A 15,526-nucleotide genomic window follows, 5' to 3' on the forward strand; every position below is an offset into this window, starting at 1 on the left:
TTGTTGAGAATTTAATTCTCCCCTTTTTGGGGGGGAGACTGCACCACAACTCAGGCCCAGTGTATAACACAACACAATGTAAGTGGCAGCAAGTGGCTGGCTGATACGCCACAAACTAAGAGGACTGAGGTATATCCACTTTGTGAGAATTTCAATCTCACTTTTTTTTGGGGGGGACAGCACCACAACTCAGGCCCAGTGTGTAACACAACGCAATGTAAGTGGCAGCAAGTGGCTGGAAGATATCTGAAAAATCAAAGGACTGTAGTACAATTTCAATCTCCCTACAATGATCTCAGGACAAGTATGGCAGCAATAAAAAGGACTGCTGCACACAAAAGTGTGGACAAATAAACAAGATAACTGCAGAAAGGAGCAACAGGATTTTTGCTTTTAAAAAAGCAGTTGGTTTGCACAGCAGTGGTGCAAACAGCAATGCAGCTATCAAGGAGCCTTATAAGGCAGCCTAATAAGCTACAGAGCTGATGCACAAAGATATAGCCTCCACTGTCCTTGCAAAACAAAGGTGGTGTTGGACAGTGGAAATCGCTACTGCACAAGCAGTTTGGGGGTTAATCTTCCCTCCCTATCTATAGCCCTTCTTCTGACGAAGCTGCAGCAATCTCTCCCTATGCTACGATCGGCAGAAGTAAGATGGCGGTCGGCGTGCACGCCCCTTTATAGCCCCTGTGATGCCACAGAGAGCAAGCCAGTCACTGTCATGCCCTTCTCTAAGATGGTGGGAACCGAGACCTGTCATCACGCTGCCCACACTCTGCGTCCTCCTTCATTGGCTGAGAAATGGCGCTGAACACGTCATACGAAACGCGACTTTGGCACGAAGATCGCCAACCGCATGGCCGATCCCACACTGGGATCGGGTCGGGTTTCATGAAACCCGACTTTGCCGAAAGTCGGCAATTTTTGAATTTGTCTGATCCGTTTCGCTCAACCCTACACCTAACCCTAGGCCAGGGAATTTGCTGCATGTGGGTGCTCTGGGGAATATTTGCCACATTCTCCCTCTGGCCATCCCACTACTTTTCTCACTCTGTATGACACCTTGAGAGTTTGGGTCATTTACTTCATCATCCACCACCTTGTCCTCCAGTTCCGCCACCCGGTCCTCCTCCTGACTTATTGACTTAACAACATCACTTGTTGGCAACTGTGTCTTATAAATTTCTACCTCTTGAGACACTAATTGCTTTTCCCCACCGTCATCTTCTTTCAACAGTAGTTTTTCAAATATTTGGGCATTACTACGCCTGATCTCCTCATGTCCCTGTTTTAATGTGCAGGACGAGAGGACAGAATTAATAAATGGAAATGTGAAGAGTTCCTCGAAGTGTCCAAGTGTAGGATCACTTTTTTTCTGGAACTCGCCATGATGTGAGGAAGGAGGATCAATGTAAGGATTATATGGTCCAGTCTCTTGGCTAGTGAGACTAGACCATTTAGAAGACAAGGTGGTGCTGGGAAACCTACTGCAAGCATTATCTGCCAACTAATAGACCACCTGTTGACACTGTCCTGACTTAGAGTGGTGCCCTGCACCTCCATACAAAGTGGGACAGGAAATTTGTTGTGCTCCTGCAGCAGGCACAATTTCACCTAGCCCACATCATCAACCCCTACGTGCTCCATCAGCAGCATGTTCACTTCCTTGTCCAATACTGCACACCTTGTGAATTTTAAATTAGGTATATAATATATGCCTTCAAACTTTATGAAATTAATAGGGAAAAGAAAATATGTAGCACTGAAAAGGACTTTTCTTTAAATGATGCAGAAACTGTATACAAGTTCTTCAATAGCAATATTAAACTCTGCATATACACCTCTTGTCCCAAACTATTCCTCCTCCACCAGCTATCCTTACACTGAGTGCAGGAAACAGTGGTAATAATAGAGAAAGCACAGTATGTAGCTATTAAAAAAATCTTTAATGGTGCAGCAGTATACAAGTACTGCAATAGCAATATTAAACCCTGCCTACATGTGTGCTCTAAGGTCTCCCTCCTATAGTATCGAGCAGTGGCGAGCACGCTCACTCATCACTAATGGTTACATATGAGTGGACCAGTGTTCTTTTAAAAGCTTTCACATGGATCGATACAAATTAGCCATACGGCTAGCATCAAAGATGAAGGAATATATTTGAGTAAGAATGAATTCTACTCAAAAATTACAAAAGTGTGTATTTACAAAAATGTGCATTCTATGTCACTTTCATGTGGATTCATCGTAATAGCAGCTGTTGACCGCGATTTTGCTGAATCATAGCTTGCATTCAGCAAGTAAAAGTAAAAAAAACCCTTAATCTTCCTGCTTACCTCTGTAGCACCTCCACTCTTAACTATCACCTATCTGGTCCTCATTGTATTTGCTTATCACAGCCATGAGCACTGAATTCTCTGGCCTTTCACTCTGAATCCTCCGGCTCTGATAAGGAGTGAGCAAGCATGTGTATGTAAGTTGACGATGTACGTTGTGCTATAATATTACAAACTTACACCTGTTTGTGTTAGTCATAAGAAAATGTGACAAGGACTGGATGGGTGACGATGAGAAGCATAGGGGTCACAGAGGTGAGCAGCAAGGTGGATATGAGGTTTTTTTTATGTTTTTATGCTCTGAGTTCTGGGGCATAACAAGGGTTATTCAATTTGTGGAGAATAACTTCTCTGCGAATTGCAATTTCTGGGAAAATCCGTGCAGACGTATTTGAATCTTGCCGGTTCTTCTACTCTTTTTGTTGGCAGCTTATCCTGTTTTTCCAAAAGGAGATTCGCTGCCAACAATTATGATTTACTCTGCCCCATAAACGATCCAATTATCTGATAAACGAGCATTTAGCATTTTTCCATGGGCCAGTGATCAGGAAAAAATATTCATGTTGAAAAGCCTTTATGCCAATCCTCTCTAATGGCTGGACTGTGTACCTGATCTGGACATTATCATATTTTTTTAATGATGGTTGAAAATATTTTTGCTTAAGGCCCCCAAAGCCACCAATTTTTGTGAGACTATCTGTGTACAGTGCTACCCAACTCTTCCGCTCATGATTAATTCCAAGGAAAAGGACGACTGTTAAATTTCTTTCAAATAAATATGCACCAGTCTTTTGTGGCAGGTATTTCTTTACGCTGAAGTCAAGTTACTTACACTGGGAGTCAATAGAAGAATAGCTATGGCCAAATCAACAGTGGAATTACTGGATAAGCTCTTCAAACTAAGGAACGTTTCGCTGGCAACAAAGACACGGTTCATACATAGTTTGGTCTTTTCTGTGTTAACATACGAATGCGCAACCTGGATGCTAAAGAAGCAAGACAGAAGGGTAATCAACGTCTTCGAAATGTGATGCTGGAGAAGGATGATTTCAATACCATGCATGCCAAGAAGAACAAACAAATCCATTTTGGAACAAATAAAGCCAATTATATGCTTGAAGAAAGGATCACCAAGCTTTGACTTGCCTACTTTGAACACCTCATATGAAGAGAGCAGTCAGTGGAGAAGTGTTATGACCCCAATGGCAGAGGGTCTCAGGAATCAATACCAAGTCTGCAAACACAAAAAACCAGCTCATAAGGCAGTGGTAACTGGGCTGACCATATATCTAATCCTAGCACCAGAAATAGAAGTAGCCGGGGAACGTGCCTACGTTGGTTCTAGACGTCTCGCGCCAGCCGGAGAACTAACTAACCCTAGAAGGGAAAAGAAAGACCTTTCTTGCCTCCAGAGAAAAGACCCCAAAAGTTGGATACAAGCCCCCAACAAATAATAACGGTGAGGTAAGAGGAAAAGACAAACATAAGAATGAGCTAGGTATTTAGCAAAGAGAGGCCCACTAGCTAATAGCAGAATATAGTAAGATGACTTATATGGTCAGCAAAAACCCTATTAAAATATTCACGCTGGATATTCAAGAACCCCCGAACCGTCTAACGGCCGGGGGGAGAACACCAGCCCCCTAGAGCTTCCAGCAAGGTCAGAAATCACATTTAGTACAAGCTGGACAAAAATAGTAGCAAAGCAAGTAACTCAAAAAACAAAGAAGCAAGACTTAGCTTAATTTTGCAAGAGCCAGGACCAGCAGACAGGAGCAACAGAAGGATCTGATTACAACGATGCCAGGCACTGGACTAAGGATCCAGGAAGTTAATATAGCGACACCCCTGGACTAACGACCCAGGTGAGTGCCAAACAGAAAAAAGACAATCCCAGAGTCATATCACTAGTGACCACAAGAGGGAGCCAAAAAGTCTAATTCACAACAGTACCCCCCCCTTAAGGAGGGGTCACCGAACCCTCACCAAGACCACCAGGGCGATCAGGATGAGCAGCGTGAAAGGCACGAACTAAATCGGCCGCATGCACATCAGAGGCAACCACCCAGGAATTATCCTCCTGACCATAGCCCTTCCACTTGACCAGATACTGAAGCCTCCGCCTGGAGAGACGAGAATCCAAGATCTTCTCCACCACGTACTCCAACTCGCCCTCAACCAACACCGGAGCAGGAGGCTCGACAGAAGGAACCACAGGTACAACGTACCGCCGCAACAAAGACCTATGGAACACGTTGTGAAAGGCAAACGACACAGGAAGATCCAAGCGAAAGGACACAGGATTAAGGATTTCCAATATCTTGTAAGGACCGATGAAGCGAGGCTTAAATTTAGGAGAGGAGACCTTCATAGGAACAAATCGAGAAGACAGCCATACCAAATCCCCAACCCGAAGTCGGGGACCCACACCACGGCGGCGGTTGGCAAAACGCTGAGCCTTCTCTTGTGACAACTTCAAGTTGTCCACCACATTACTCCAGATCTGCTGCAACCTATCCACCACAGAATCCACCCCAGGACAGTCAGAAGGCTCCACATGTCCCGAGGAAAAACGAGGATGGAAACCAGAGTTGCAGAAAAATGGCGAAACCAATGTAGCGGAACTAGCCCGATTATTAAGGGCAAACTCAGCCAATGGCAAGAAGGTCACCCAATCATCCTGATCCGCAGAAACAAAACACCTCAAATAAGCCTCCAGAGTCTGATTAGTTCGCCCCGTTTGTCCATTAGTCTGAGGATGAAAGGCAGACGAGAATGACAACTCAATGCCCATCCTAGCACAAAAGGATCGCCAGAACCTGGAAACAAACTGGGATCCTCTGTCAGACACAATATTCTCAGGAATGCCGTGTAAACGAACCACATTCTGAAAGAACACAGGAACCAGATCGGAAGAGGAAGGCAGCTTAGGCAAAGGTACCAAATGGACCATCTTAGAAAAGCGATCACATACCACCCAGATGACAGACATGCCCTGAGACACTGGGAGATCTGAAATGAAATCCATGGAAATGTGTGTCCAAGGCCTCTTCGGGACAGGCAAGGGCAAGAGCAACCCGCTGGCACGCGAACAGCAAGGCTTAGCTCGAGCACAAGTCCCACAGGGCTGCACAAACGACCGCACATCCCGTGACAAGGAAGGCCACCAAAAGGACCTAGCCACCAGATCTCTGGTGCCAAAAATTCCCGGATGCCCTGCCAACACCGAGGAATGAACCTCGGAAATGACTCTGCTGGTCCACTTATCAGGAACAAACAGTCTGTCAGGTGGACAAGAGTCAGGTCTACCAGCCTGAAATCTCTGCAACACACGTCGCAAATCCGGAGAAATGGCTGACAAGATAACTCCCTCTTTAAGAATACCAACTGGTTCTGTGACTCCCGGAGAGTCAGGCACAAAGCTCCTTGAAAGAGCATCAGCCTTCACATTCTTTGAACCTGGTAAATACGAGACCACAAAGTCAAAATGGGAGAAAAACAATGACCAGCGGGCCTGTCTAGGATTCAGGCGTTTAGCAGACTCGAGATACATCAGATTTTTGTGATCAGTCAAGACCACCACACGATGCTTAGCACCCTCGAGCCAATGACGCCACTCCTCAAATGCCCACTTCATGGCCAACAACTCCCGATTGCCAACATCATAATTCCGCTCAGCAGGCGAAAACTTCCTCGAGAAAAAGGCACAAGGTCTCATCACAGAGCAACCAGGGCCTCTCTGCGACAAAACGGCCCCTGCCCCAATCTCAGAAGCATCCACTTCAACCTGAAAGGGAAGTGAGACATCAGGCTGGCACAAAACAGGCGCCGAAGTAAACCGGCGCTTCAACTCCTGGAAAGCCTCCACGGCTGCAGGAGCCCAGTTAGCAACATCAGAACCTTTCTTGGTCATATCCGTCAAAGGTTTAGCAATGCTAGAAAAATTAGCAATAAAACGACGGTAGAAGTTAGCAAAACCCAAGAACTTCTGAAGACTCTTAACTGACGTGGGTTGAGTCCAATCATGAATAGCACGGACCTTGACTGGGTCCATTCTCCACCGCAGAAGGGGAAAAAATAAACCCCAAAAAGGGAACCTTCTGTACTCCAAAGAGACACTTTGAGCCCTTAACAAATAAAGCATTCTCACGCAAAACCTGAAACACCATCCTGACCTGCTTTACATGCGAGTCCCAGTCATCAGAAAAAACCAGAATATCATCCAGATAAACGATCATAAATTTATCCAGATACTTCCGGAAAATATCATGCATAAAGGACTGAAACACTGAAGGAGCATTAGAGAGCCCAAAAGGCATCACCAAGTACTCAAAATGACCTTCGGGCGTATTAAACGCGGTTTTCCATTCATCTCCTCGCTTAATGCGTACAAGGTTGTACGCACCACGAAGATCTATCTTGGTGAACCACTTGGCACCTTTAATTCGGGCAAACAAGTCTGACAACAGAGGCAAAGGATACTGAAATTTAACAGTGATTTTATTCAAAAGCCGATAGTCAATACAAGGTCTCAAAGATCCGTCCTTCTTGGCCACAAAAAAGAATCCTGCACCAAGAGGGGAAGAGGAAGGACGGATATGCCCCTTCTCCAGAGATTCCTTGATATACGAACGCATTGCGGTATGCTCAGGTACAGACAGATTAAATAGTCTTCCCTTAGGAAATTTGCTACCTGGAATCAAATCTATGGCACAGTCACAGTCCCTATGAGGAGGCAGAACACTGGACCTGGACTCGCTGAACACATCCTGATAATCAGACAAATACTCAGGAACTTCCGAAGGAGTAGAGGAAGCAATAGACACCGGCGGGGAATCACCATGAATACCCTGACAGCCCCAACTTGACACAGACATTGCCTTCCAATCCAAGACTGGATTATGAGTCTGTAACCATGGCAAACCCAAAACGACCAAATCATGCATTTTATGCAGAACAAGAAAACGAATCACCTCCCGATGTTCAGGAGTCATGCACATGGTTACCTGTGTCCAAAACTGCGGTTTATTTTCCGCCAATGGCGTAGCATCAATACCCCTCAGAGAGATAGGATTAACCAACGGCTCAAGAACAAAATCACAGCGCTTGGCAAATGACAGATCCATAAGACTCAGGGCAGCACCTGAATCCACAAACGCCATAACAGGGTAAGAGGACAATTAGCAAATTAAAGTCACAGACAAAATAAATTTAGGTTGCAAATTACCAATGGCGACAGGACTAACAACCCTTGTTAGGCGTTTAGAGCATGCTGATATAACATGTGTAGAATCACCACAGTAAAAACACAACCCATTCTGACGTCTATGATTTTTCCGCTCATTTCTGGTCTGAATTCTATCACATTGCATCAAATCAGGTGTTTGTTTAGACAACACCACCAGAGGATTAGCGGTTTTGCGCTCCCGCAAACGCCGGTCAATTTGAATAGCCAGCACCATGGAATCATTCAGACTTGTAGGAATGGAGAAACCCACCATCACATTCTTAATGGCTTCAGAAAGGCCATTTCTGAAGTTTGCGGCCAGAGCACACTCATTCCACTGAGTAAGCACGGACCATTTCCGAAATTTTTGGCAATACACTTCAGCTTCATCCTGGCCCTGAGAAATAGCCAGCAAGGCTTTTTCTGCCTGAACCTCAAGATTGGGTTCCTCGTAAAGCAATCCGAGCGCCAGAAAAAACGCATCAATATTTGCCAATGCCGGATCTCCTGGCGCTAGCGAGAAAGCCCAATCCTGAGGGTCGCCCCGTAAAAAAGAGATAACAATTTTAACTTGCTGGACTGAGTCTCCAGATGAACGGGGTCTCAGAGATAGAAACAATTTACAATTATCCCTGAAATTCCTAAACTTAAATCGGTCTCCAGAAAACAGTTCAGGAATAGGTATTTTAGGTTCAGACATAGGACTACTGGTAACAAAATCTTGTATGCTTTGCACACGAGCAGCAAGCTGGTCCACACTTGTAATCAAGGTCTGGACATTCATGTCTGCAGCAATCTCAAGCCACTCAGAGGTAAAGGGGAGGAAGAGAGGAAAAAAAAAAAATTCAGAATTTCCTTTCTTATATCCCACTTCTGCAATGCATTAAACATTCAATGTTGGCCTGGCATACTGTTATGACCCCAATGGCAGAGGGTCTCAGGAATCAATACCAAGTCTGCAAACACAAAAAACCAGCTCATAGGGCAGTGGTAACTGGGCTGACCATATATCTAATTGTCATGGTTCCCAATGGCAAGGGAACGTAAGAAACATATAAATAACGAACGAGCTCTCGGGTGATGGAAACTCGAGTTGACCGTGAGCTAAATCTACCACACAACTAATAGTAGCCAGGGAGCATACCTACGGCTTCCTAGATGCCACGCGCCAGCCGGAGGACTAACTACGCCTGGTAGAGGAAGAAACAGACCTGGCTTACCTCTAGGGAAATACCCCAAAAGATGATAGCAGCCCCCCACATGTAATAACGGTGAATTAAGAGGAAAAGACATACACAGTATGAAAGTAGATTTAGCAAAGAGAGGTCCACTTACTAGATAGCAGAAGGAGACAAAAGAGGACTTCATGGTCAACTGAAAACCCTTTCAAAAACCATCCTGAAATTACTTTAAGACTCCTGTGTCAACTCATGACACAGGAGTGGCAATTTCAGCCCGCAAGAGCTTCCAGCTACAGAGAATTACAAAAACTGCAAACTGGACAAAAGATACAAAACAAAAGGACAAAGTCCACTTAGCTGATCAGCAGACTAGTAGCAGGAACATGCAACCGAAGGCTCTGGTTACAATGATGACCGGCAAGGAAATGACTGGAGAGCAAGGCTAAATAGGAAACTCCCAAACGCTGATGGAAGCAGGTGAACAGAAGCAGCAAAGTGCAAACAAGTCACCAATACCACCAGCAACCACCAGGGGAGCCCAAAAAGCGGATACACAACAGTACCCTACCCTTAAGGAGGGGGCACCAAACCCTCACAAGAACCGCCAGGGCGATCTGGATGAGCCCTATGAAAGGCACGAACCAAATCCGAGGCATGAACATCAGAGGCAGTTACCCAAGAATTATCTTCCTGACCATAGCCCTTCCATTTAACCAGATATTGAAGTCTCCATCTGGAAATACGGGAGTCCAAGATCTTTTCTACCACGTACTCCAATTCACCCTCCACCAGCACAGGAGCAGGAGGTTCAGTAGAAGGAACCACCGGTACCTCATATCTCCGCAACAGCGACCGATGGAACACATTATGGATAGCGAAAGATGCCGGGAGGTCCAAACGAAAGGAGACAGGGTTAAGAATCTCCAAAATCCTATAAGGACCGATGAACCGAGGCTTAAATTTAGGAGAAGAAACCCTCATAGGGACAAAACGGGAAGACAACCACACCAAGTCCCCAACACGAAGGTGGGGGCCAACACGACGACGGCGGTTAGTGTTATGACCCCAATGGCGAGGGTCTCAGAGAAATAGGTAAGTCTGTGAAGTACAAAAATCCAGCTCATAGGGCAGTGGTAACTGGGTTGACCATATATCTACTCCTAACGCCAACACTAGAAGTAGCCGGGGAACATGCCTACGTTGGTCGCTAGATGTCTCGCGCCAGCCAGAGAACTAACTACCCCTAGAAGAGGAAAACAAAGACCTCTCTTTCCTCCAGAGGAAGGACCCCAAAAGTAGGATACAAGCCCCCCACAAATAATAACGGTGAGGTAAGAGGAAATGACAAACATAGAAATGAACTAGGTTTAGCAAAGAGAGGCCCGCTTACTAATAGCAGAATGTAGTAAGATAACTTATATGGTCAACAAAAACCCTATCAAACATCCACGCTGGAAATTCAAGAACCCCCGAACCGTCTAACGGCCCGGGGGGAGAACACCAGCTCCCTAGAGCTTCCAGCAAGGACAGGATACAGATTAAGTACAAGCTGGACAAAAATGCAAACAAAAACAAATAGCAAAAAGCAAGAAAGCAGACTTAGCTTAATCTAGCAGGAACCAGGATCAGTAGACAAGAGCACAACAGATTAGCTCTGATTACAACGTTGCCAGGCATTGAACTGAAGGTCCAGGGAGCTTATATAGCAACACCCCTGAACTAACGGCCCAGGTGAGCATACAAGGGATGACTGACATACCCAGAGTCAAATCACAAGTAACCACTAGAGGGAGCCAAAAAGCAAATTCACAACAGGTTAGCAAACTGCTGAGTCCTCTCCTGGGACAATTCCAAATTATCCACCACTTGTCCCCAAATCTGATGCAACCGATCCACTACCGCATCCACTCCAGGACAATCCGAAGATTCAACCTGACCAGATGAAAAACGCGGATGAAACCCTGAATTGCAAAAGAAAGGAGAAACCAAAGTGGCAGATCTAGCCCGATTATTAAGAGCAAACTCCGCCAACGGCAGAAAGGCAACCCAATCATCCTGATCCGCAGACACAAAACACCTCAAATAAGTCTCCAAAATCTGATTAGTTCGTTCCGTCTGGCCATTGGTCTGAGGATGGAATGCAGACGAAAAAGACAAATCAATGCCCAACCTGGCACAGACTGCCCGCCAAAATCTAGACACGAACTGGGTACCCCTGTCAGAAACTATGTTTTCCGGAATACCATGCAAGCGAACCACATTTTGAAAAAACAGAGGGACCAATTCAGATGAGGAAGGCAACTTAGGCAATGGCACCAAATGAACCATTTTAGAAAAACGGTCACACACCACCCAGATGACAGACATCTTCTGAGAAACAGGGAGGTCCGAGATAAAGTCCATAGAGATGTGCGTCCAAGGCCTCTTCGGAATGGGCAAGGGCAACAACAAGCCACTAGCCCTAGAACAACAAGGCTTGGCCCGAGCACACACATCGCAAGACTGCACAAAAACACGCACATCTCGAGACAGGGAAGGCCACCAGAAGGATCTAGCCACCAAATCTCTGGTGCCAAAAATTCCCGGATGACCTGCCAGAGTAGAAGAATGAACTTCCGAGATGACTCTAGTGGTCCACTCGGCAGGAACAAACAGTCTACCAGACGGACAACGATCAGGTCTATCCGCCTGAAATTCTTGCAAAGCACGTCGCAAATCTGGAGAGACAGCAGACAAAACCACTCCATCCTTAAGGACACCAGCAGGTTCAGAATTCCCAGGAGAGTCAGGCTCAAAACTCCTAGAAAGAGCATCTGCCTTCACATTCCTAGAACCCGGTAAGTACGAGACCACAAAATTAAACCGGGAAAAGAACAACGACCAACGTGCCTGTCTAGGATTCAGGCGCCTGGCAGACTCCAAATAAATTAAATTCTTGTGATCAGTCAAAACTACCACCTGATGTTTGGCACCCTCAAGCCAATGACGCCACTCCTCAAATGCCCACTTCATGGCCAAAAGCTCCCGATTACCAACATCATAGTTTCGCTCGGCGGCCGAAAATTTTCGCGAAAAGAACGCACAAGGTCTCATCACTGAGCAGTCGGAACTTTTCTGCGACAAAACCGCCCCCGCTCCGATCTCGGAAGCATCGACCTCAACCTGAAAGGGAAGAGAAACATCAGGCTGGCGCAACACAGGGGCAGACAAAAAGCGGCGCTTAAGCTCCCGAAAGGCCTCCACGGCAGCAGGGGACCAATTGGCAACATCAGCACCCTTTTTAGTCAAATCCGTCAGAGGTTTAGCAACGCCAGAAAAAACAGCTATAAATCTACGATAAAAATTAGCAAAGCCCAAGAATTTCTGGAGACTCTTCAGAGAAGTAGGCTGCGTCCAGTCGTAAATAGCCCGAACCTTGACAGGGTCCATCTCAATAGAAGAAGGGGAAAAAATGTACCCCAAAAAGGAAATCTTTTGAACCCCAAAAAACACACTTTGAACCCTTTACACACAAAGAATTCTCCCGCAAACCTGAAAAACCCTCCTGACCTGCTGAACATGAGACTCCCAGTCATCAGAAAAAATCAAAATATCATCCAAGTACACTATCATAAATTTATCCAAATATTCACGGAAAATATCATGCATTAAGGACTGAAAGACAGAAGGTGCATTAGAAAGGCTGAAAGGTATTACCAAATACTCAAAATGGCCCTCAGGCGTAGGGTTGAGCGACTTTCATTTTTTTAAGATCGAGTCTGGTTTTGTGAAACCCGATTTAGTCCAGAGTCGAGTCGAGTGAAGTCGGCCGATTATCGCTAAAAGTTGGGGATCGACCGAAACACGAAACCCAATGCAAGTCAATGGGGAAGCATAGCCGGCAGTGAGTGGAGGCCAGGAAAACACCTACAGTGCACATTTTACTGCCAAAAACATCCATTCTTGTTTTCTGAAGCTTGTCAATCTTAATTAACTTTATAATAATAGTTGGGCACTGGAAATTGGTGGTCATTTGGCAAAAGTTGTGGGGGTAGGGCTGGTTCAAGGTTTTAGTGGGCCCAGGAAACATGGACTACGTCATGGCGGTGGAGCAGGGAGAGGTAAGTATTTCAACGTTGCAAGTGCTGTGATCCTGAGCAAGCAGGGGGGGCCCACTCGTTCGCATTGGCACTGGCACAGGGCCCCTCAAAGTACGGCGGTGTGTTTGCATGGCGGGGGCGCCTCCCACCAGCAGCGACACTTTTGCGTACTCTGAGTGGCCCTGTGCCAGTGACGTCGCCAACGAGTATGCCCCCCCACCTGATGAAGGAACCTGCACTTTCATCTGCACCTTCCTCTTTGTCCCTGTGTAAGGTGGTATAATATGCGGGAAGGGGAACCTTACTTTCAGCAGGGTCAGATTCTGGCTGTGTAGAGTACAAGGGGAATGTAGTGGTCTAGGTCAATGTACCAGCAGACTCATCTAGCAGTGGCTGGGCAATGGGCAGGATGATGAGGAAACAGATATAGGGCCAAAGAATAAAGTAGGCTAAATGCAGATCAAAATTGGTAACAGGACTAAACAGGCGGCATTGCTTTGTTCAGTGGAGTAGCAAACCCAAGAGCAGCAGACACTGTTTCAAGGGCCTAACCACACTAGTAGGCCAAATGCAGTTTAATATCTGATAGTATAGGCCGAAAGCCAGAATGTGGAAGCTCAGCTTTGTTCAGTTGAGGACAACACCAGGGAGGGGCAGACACCGTTAGTAGGCCCTAACCACCATTTTGTTTTTTAAAAAACACTTAATGAGAGCCAGAAGGTTGAAGCTCAGCTTTATTCAGTTGAGGGCAACACCAGGGAGGGGCAGACACCGTTAGTAGGCCCTAACCACCATTTTGTTTTTTAAAAAACACTTAATGAGAGCCAGAAGGTTGAAGCTCAGCTTTATTCAGTTGAGGGCAACACCAGGCAGGGGCAGACACCGTTAGTAGGCCGGAACCACCATTTTGTTTTTTAAAAAACACTTAATGAGAGCCAGAAGGTTGAAGCTCAGCTTTATTCAGTTGAGGGCAACACCAGGCAGGGGCAGACACCGTTAGTAGGCCGGAACCAGCAATGTGTTTAAAAACAGCAGTTAATCAGAGCCGGAAGGTAGAAGCTCAGCTTTATTCAGTTGAGGGCAACACCAGGGAGGGGCAGAAGCCGTTAGTAGGCCCTAACCACCATTTTGTTTTTTAAAAAACACTTAATGAGAGCCAGAAGGTTGAAGCTCAGCTTTATTCAGTTGAGGGCAACACCAGGCAGGGGCAGAAGCCGTTAGTAGGCCCTAACCACCATTTTGTTTTTTAAAAAACACTTAATGAGAGCCAGAAGGTTGAAGCTCAGCTTTATTCAGTTGAGGGCAACACCAGGCAGGGGCAGACACCGTTAGTAGGCCGGAACCAGCAATGTGTTTAAAAACAGCAGTTAATCAGAGCCGGAAGGTAGAAGCTCAGCTTTATTCAGTTGAGGGCAACACCAGGGAGGGGCAGAAGCCGTTAGTAGGCCCTAACCACCATTTTGTTTTTTAAAAAACACTTAATGAGAGCCAGAAGGTAGAAGCTCAGCTTTATTCAGTTGAGGACAACTTGAATTAGGGACTGCATACAGACTTAGCAGGCTGTCCCCTGTGTGGACCATGCATCCAATACATTAACCCATTGAGCCACAAAGGACACGTAACCTTCCGTGGCCATGCCTACAGGTCCATGTGTCTGTTGTCAGGTGTACCTTTGTCAGTGTAGGCCTATTGGAAGCAGGGACCGCAGACAGGCTTCGAAGGCCTAACACAATAAAATGGGCTGGCTGTAGGCACTTTAAAATTGGTTCCAGGGGTACACGGGCAGCAGTGGTCTGGTCAGTGGAGGCCTAGTGGAAGGAGGGACCGCAGACAGGCTTCGAAGGCCTAACACAATAAAATGGGCTGGCTGTAGGCACTTTAAAATTGGTTCCAGGGGTACACGGGCAGCAGTGGTCTGGTCAGTGGAGGCCTAGTGGAAGGAGGGACCGCAGACAGGCTTCGAAGGCCTAACACAATAAAATGGGCTGGCTGTAGGCACTTTAAAATTGGTTCCAGGGGTACACGGGCAGCAGTGGTCTGGTCAGTGGAGGCCTAGTGGAAGGAGGGACCGCAGACAGGCTTTGAAGGCCTAAAATAACAAACAATAGGCTCATGGCAGTTTTACAGCGGTTACATGGATACACGGGCAGGCAGCTTGGTGGTGAGTGGAGGAGTATTTAAAGTAGGGACCGCAGACAGGCTATCAAAGGCCTAAAATAACAAACAATAGGCTCATGGCAGTTTTACAGCGGTTACATGGATACACGGGCAGGCAGCTTGGTGATGAGTGGAGGAGTATTTAAAGTAGGGACCGCAGACAGGCTATCAAAGGCCTAAAATAACAAACAATAGGCTCATGGCAGTTTTACAGCGGTTACATGGATACACGGGCAGGCAGCTGGTGATGAGTGGAGGAGTATTTAAAGTAGGGACCGCAGACAGGCTATCAAAGGCCTAAAATAACAAACAATAGGCTCATGGCAGTTTTACAGCGGTTACATGGATACACATGCAGCTTGGTGGTGAGTGGAGGAGTATTTAAAGTAGGGACCGCAGACAGGCTATCAAAGGCCTAAAATAACAAACAATAGGCTCATGGCAGTTTTACAGCGGTTACATGGATACACAGGCAGCTTGGTGGTGAGTGGAGGAGTATTTAAAGTAGGGACCGCAGACAGGCTATCAAAGGCCTAAAATAACAAA

This window comes from Ranitomeya variabilis, chromosome 2 (assembly GCF_051348905.1).
Source record: "Ranitomeya variabilis isolate aRanVar5 chromosome 2, aRanVar5.hap1, whole genome shotgun sequence".
NCBI classification, from domain to species: Eukaryota; Metazoa; Chordata; class Amphibia; order Anura; family Dendrobatidae; genus Ranitomeya; species Ranitomeya variabilis.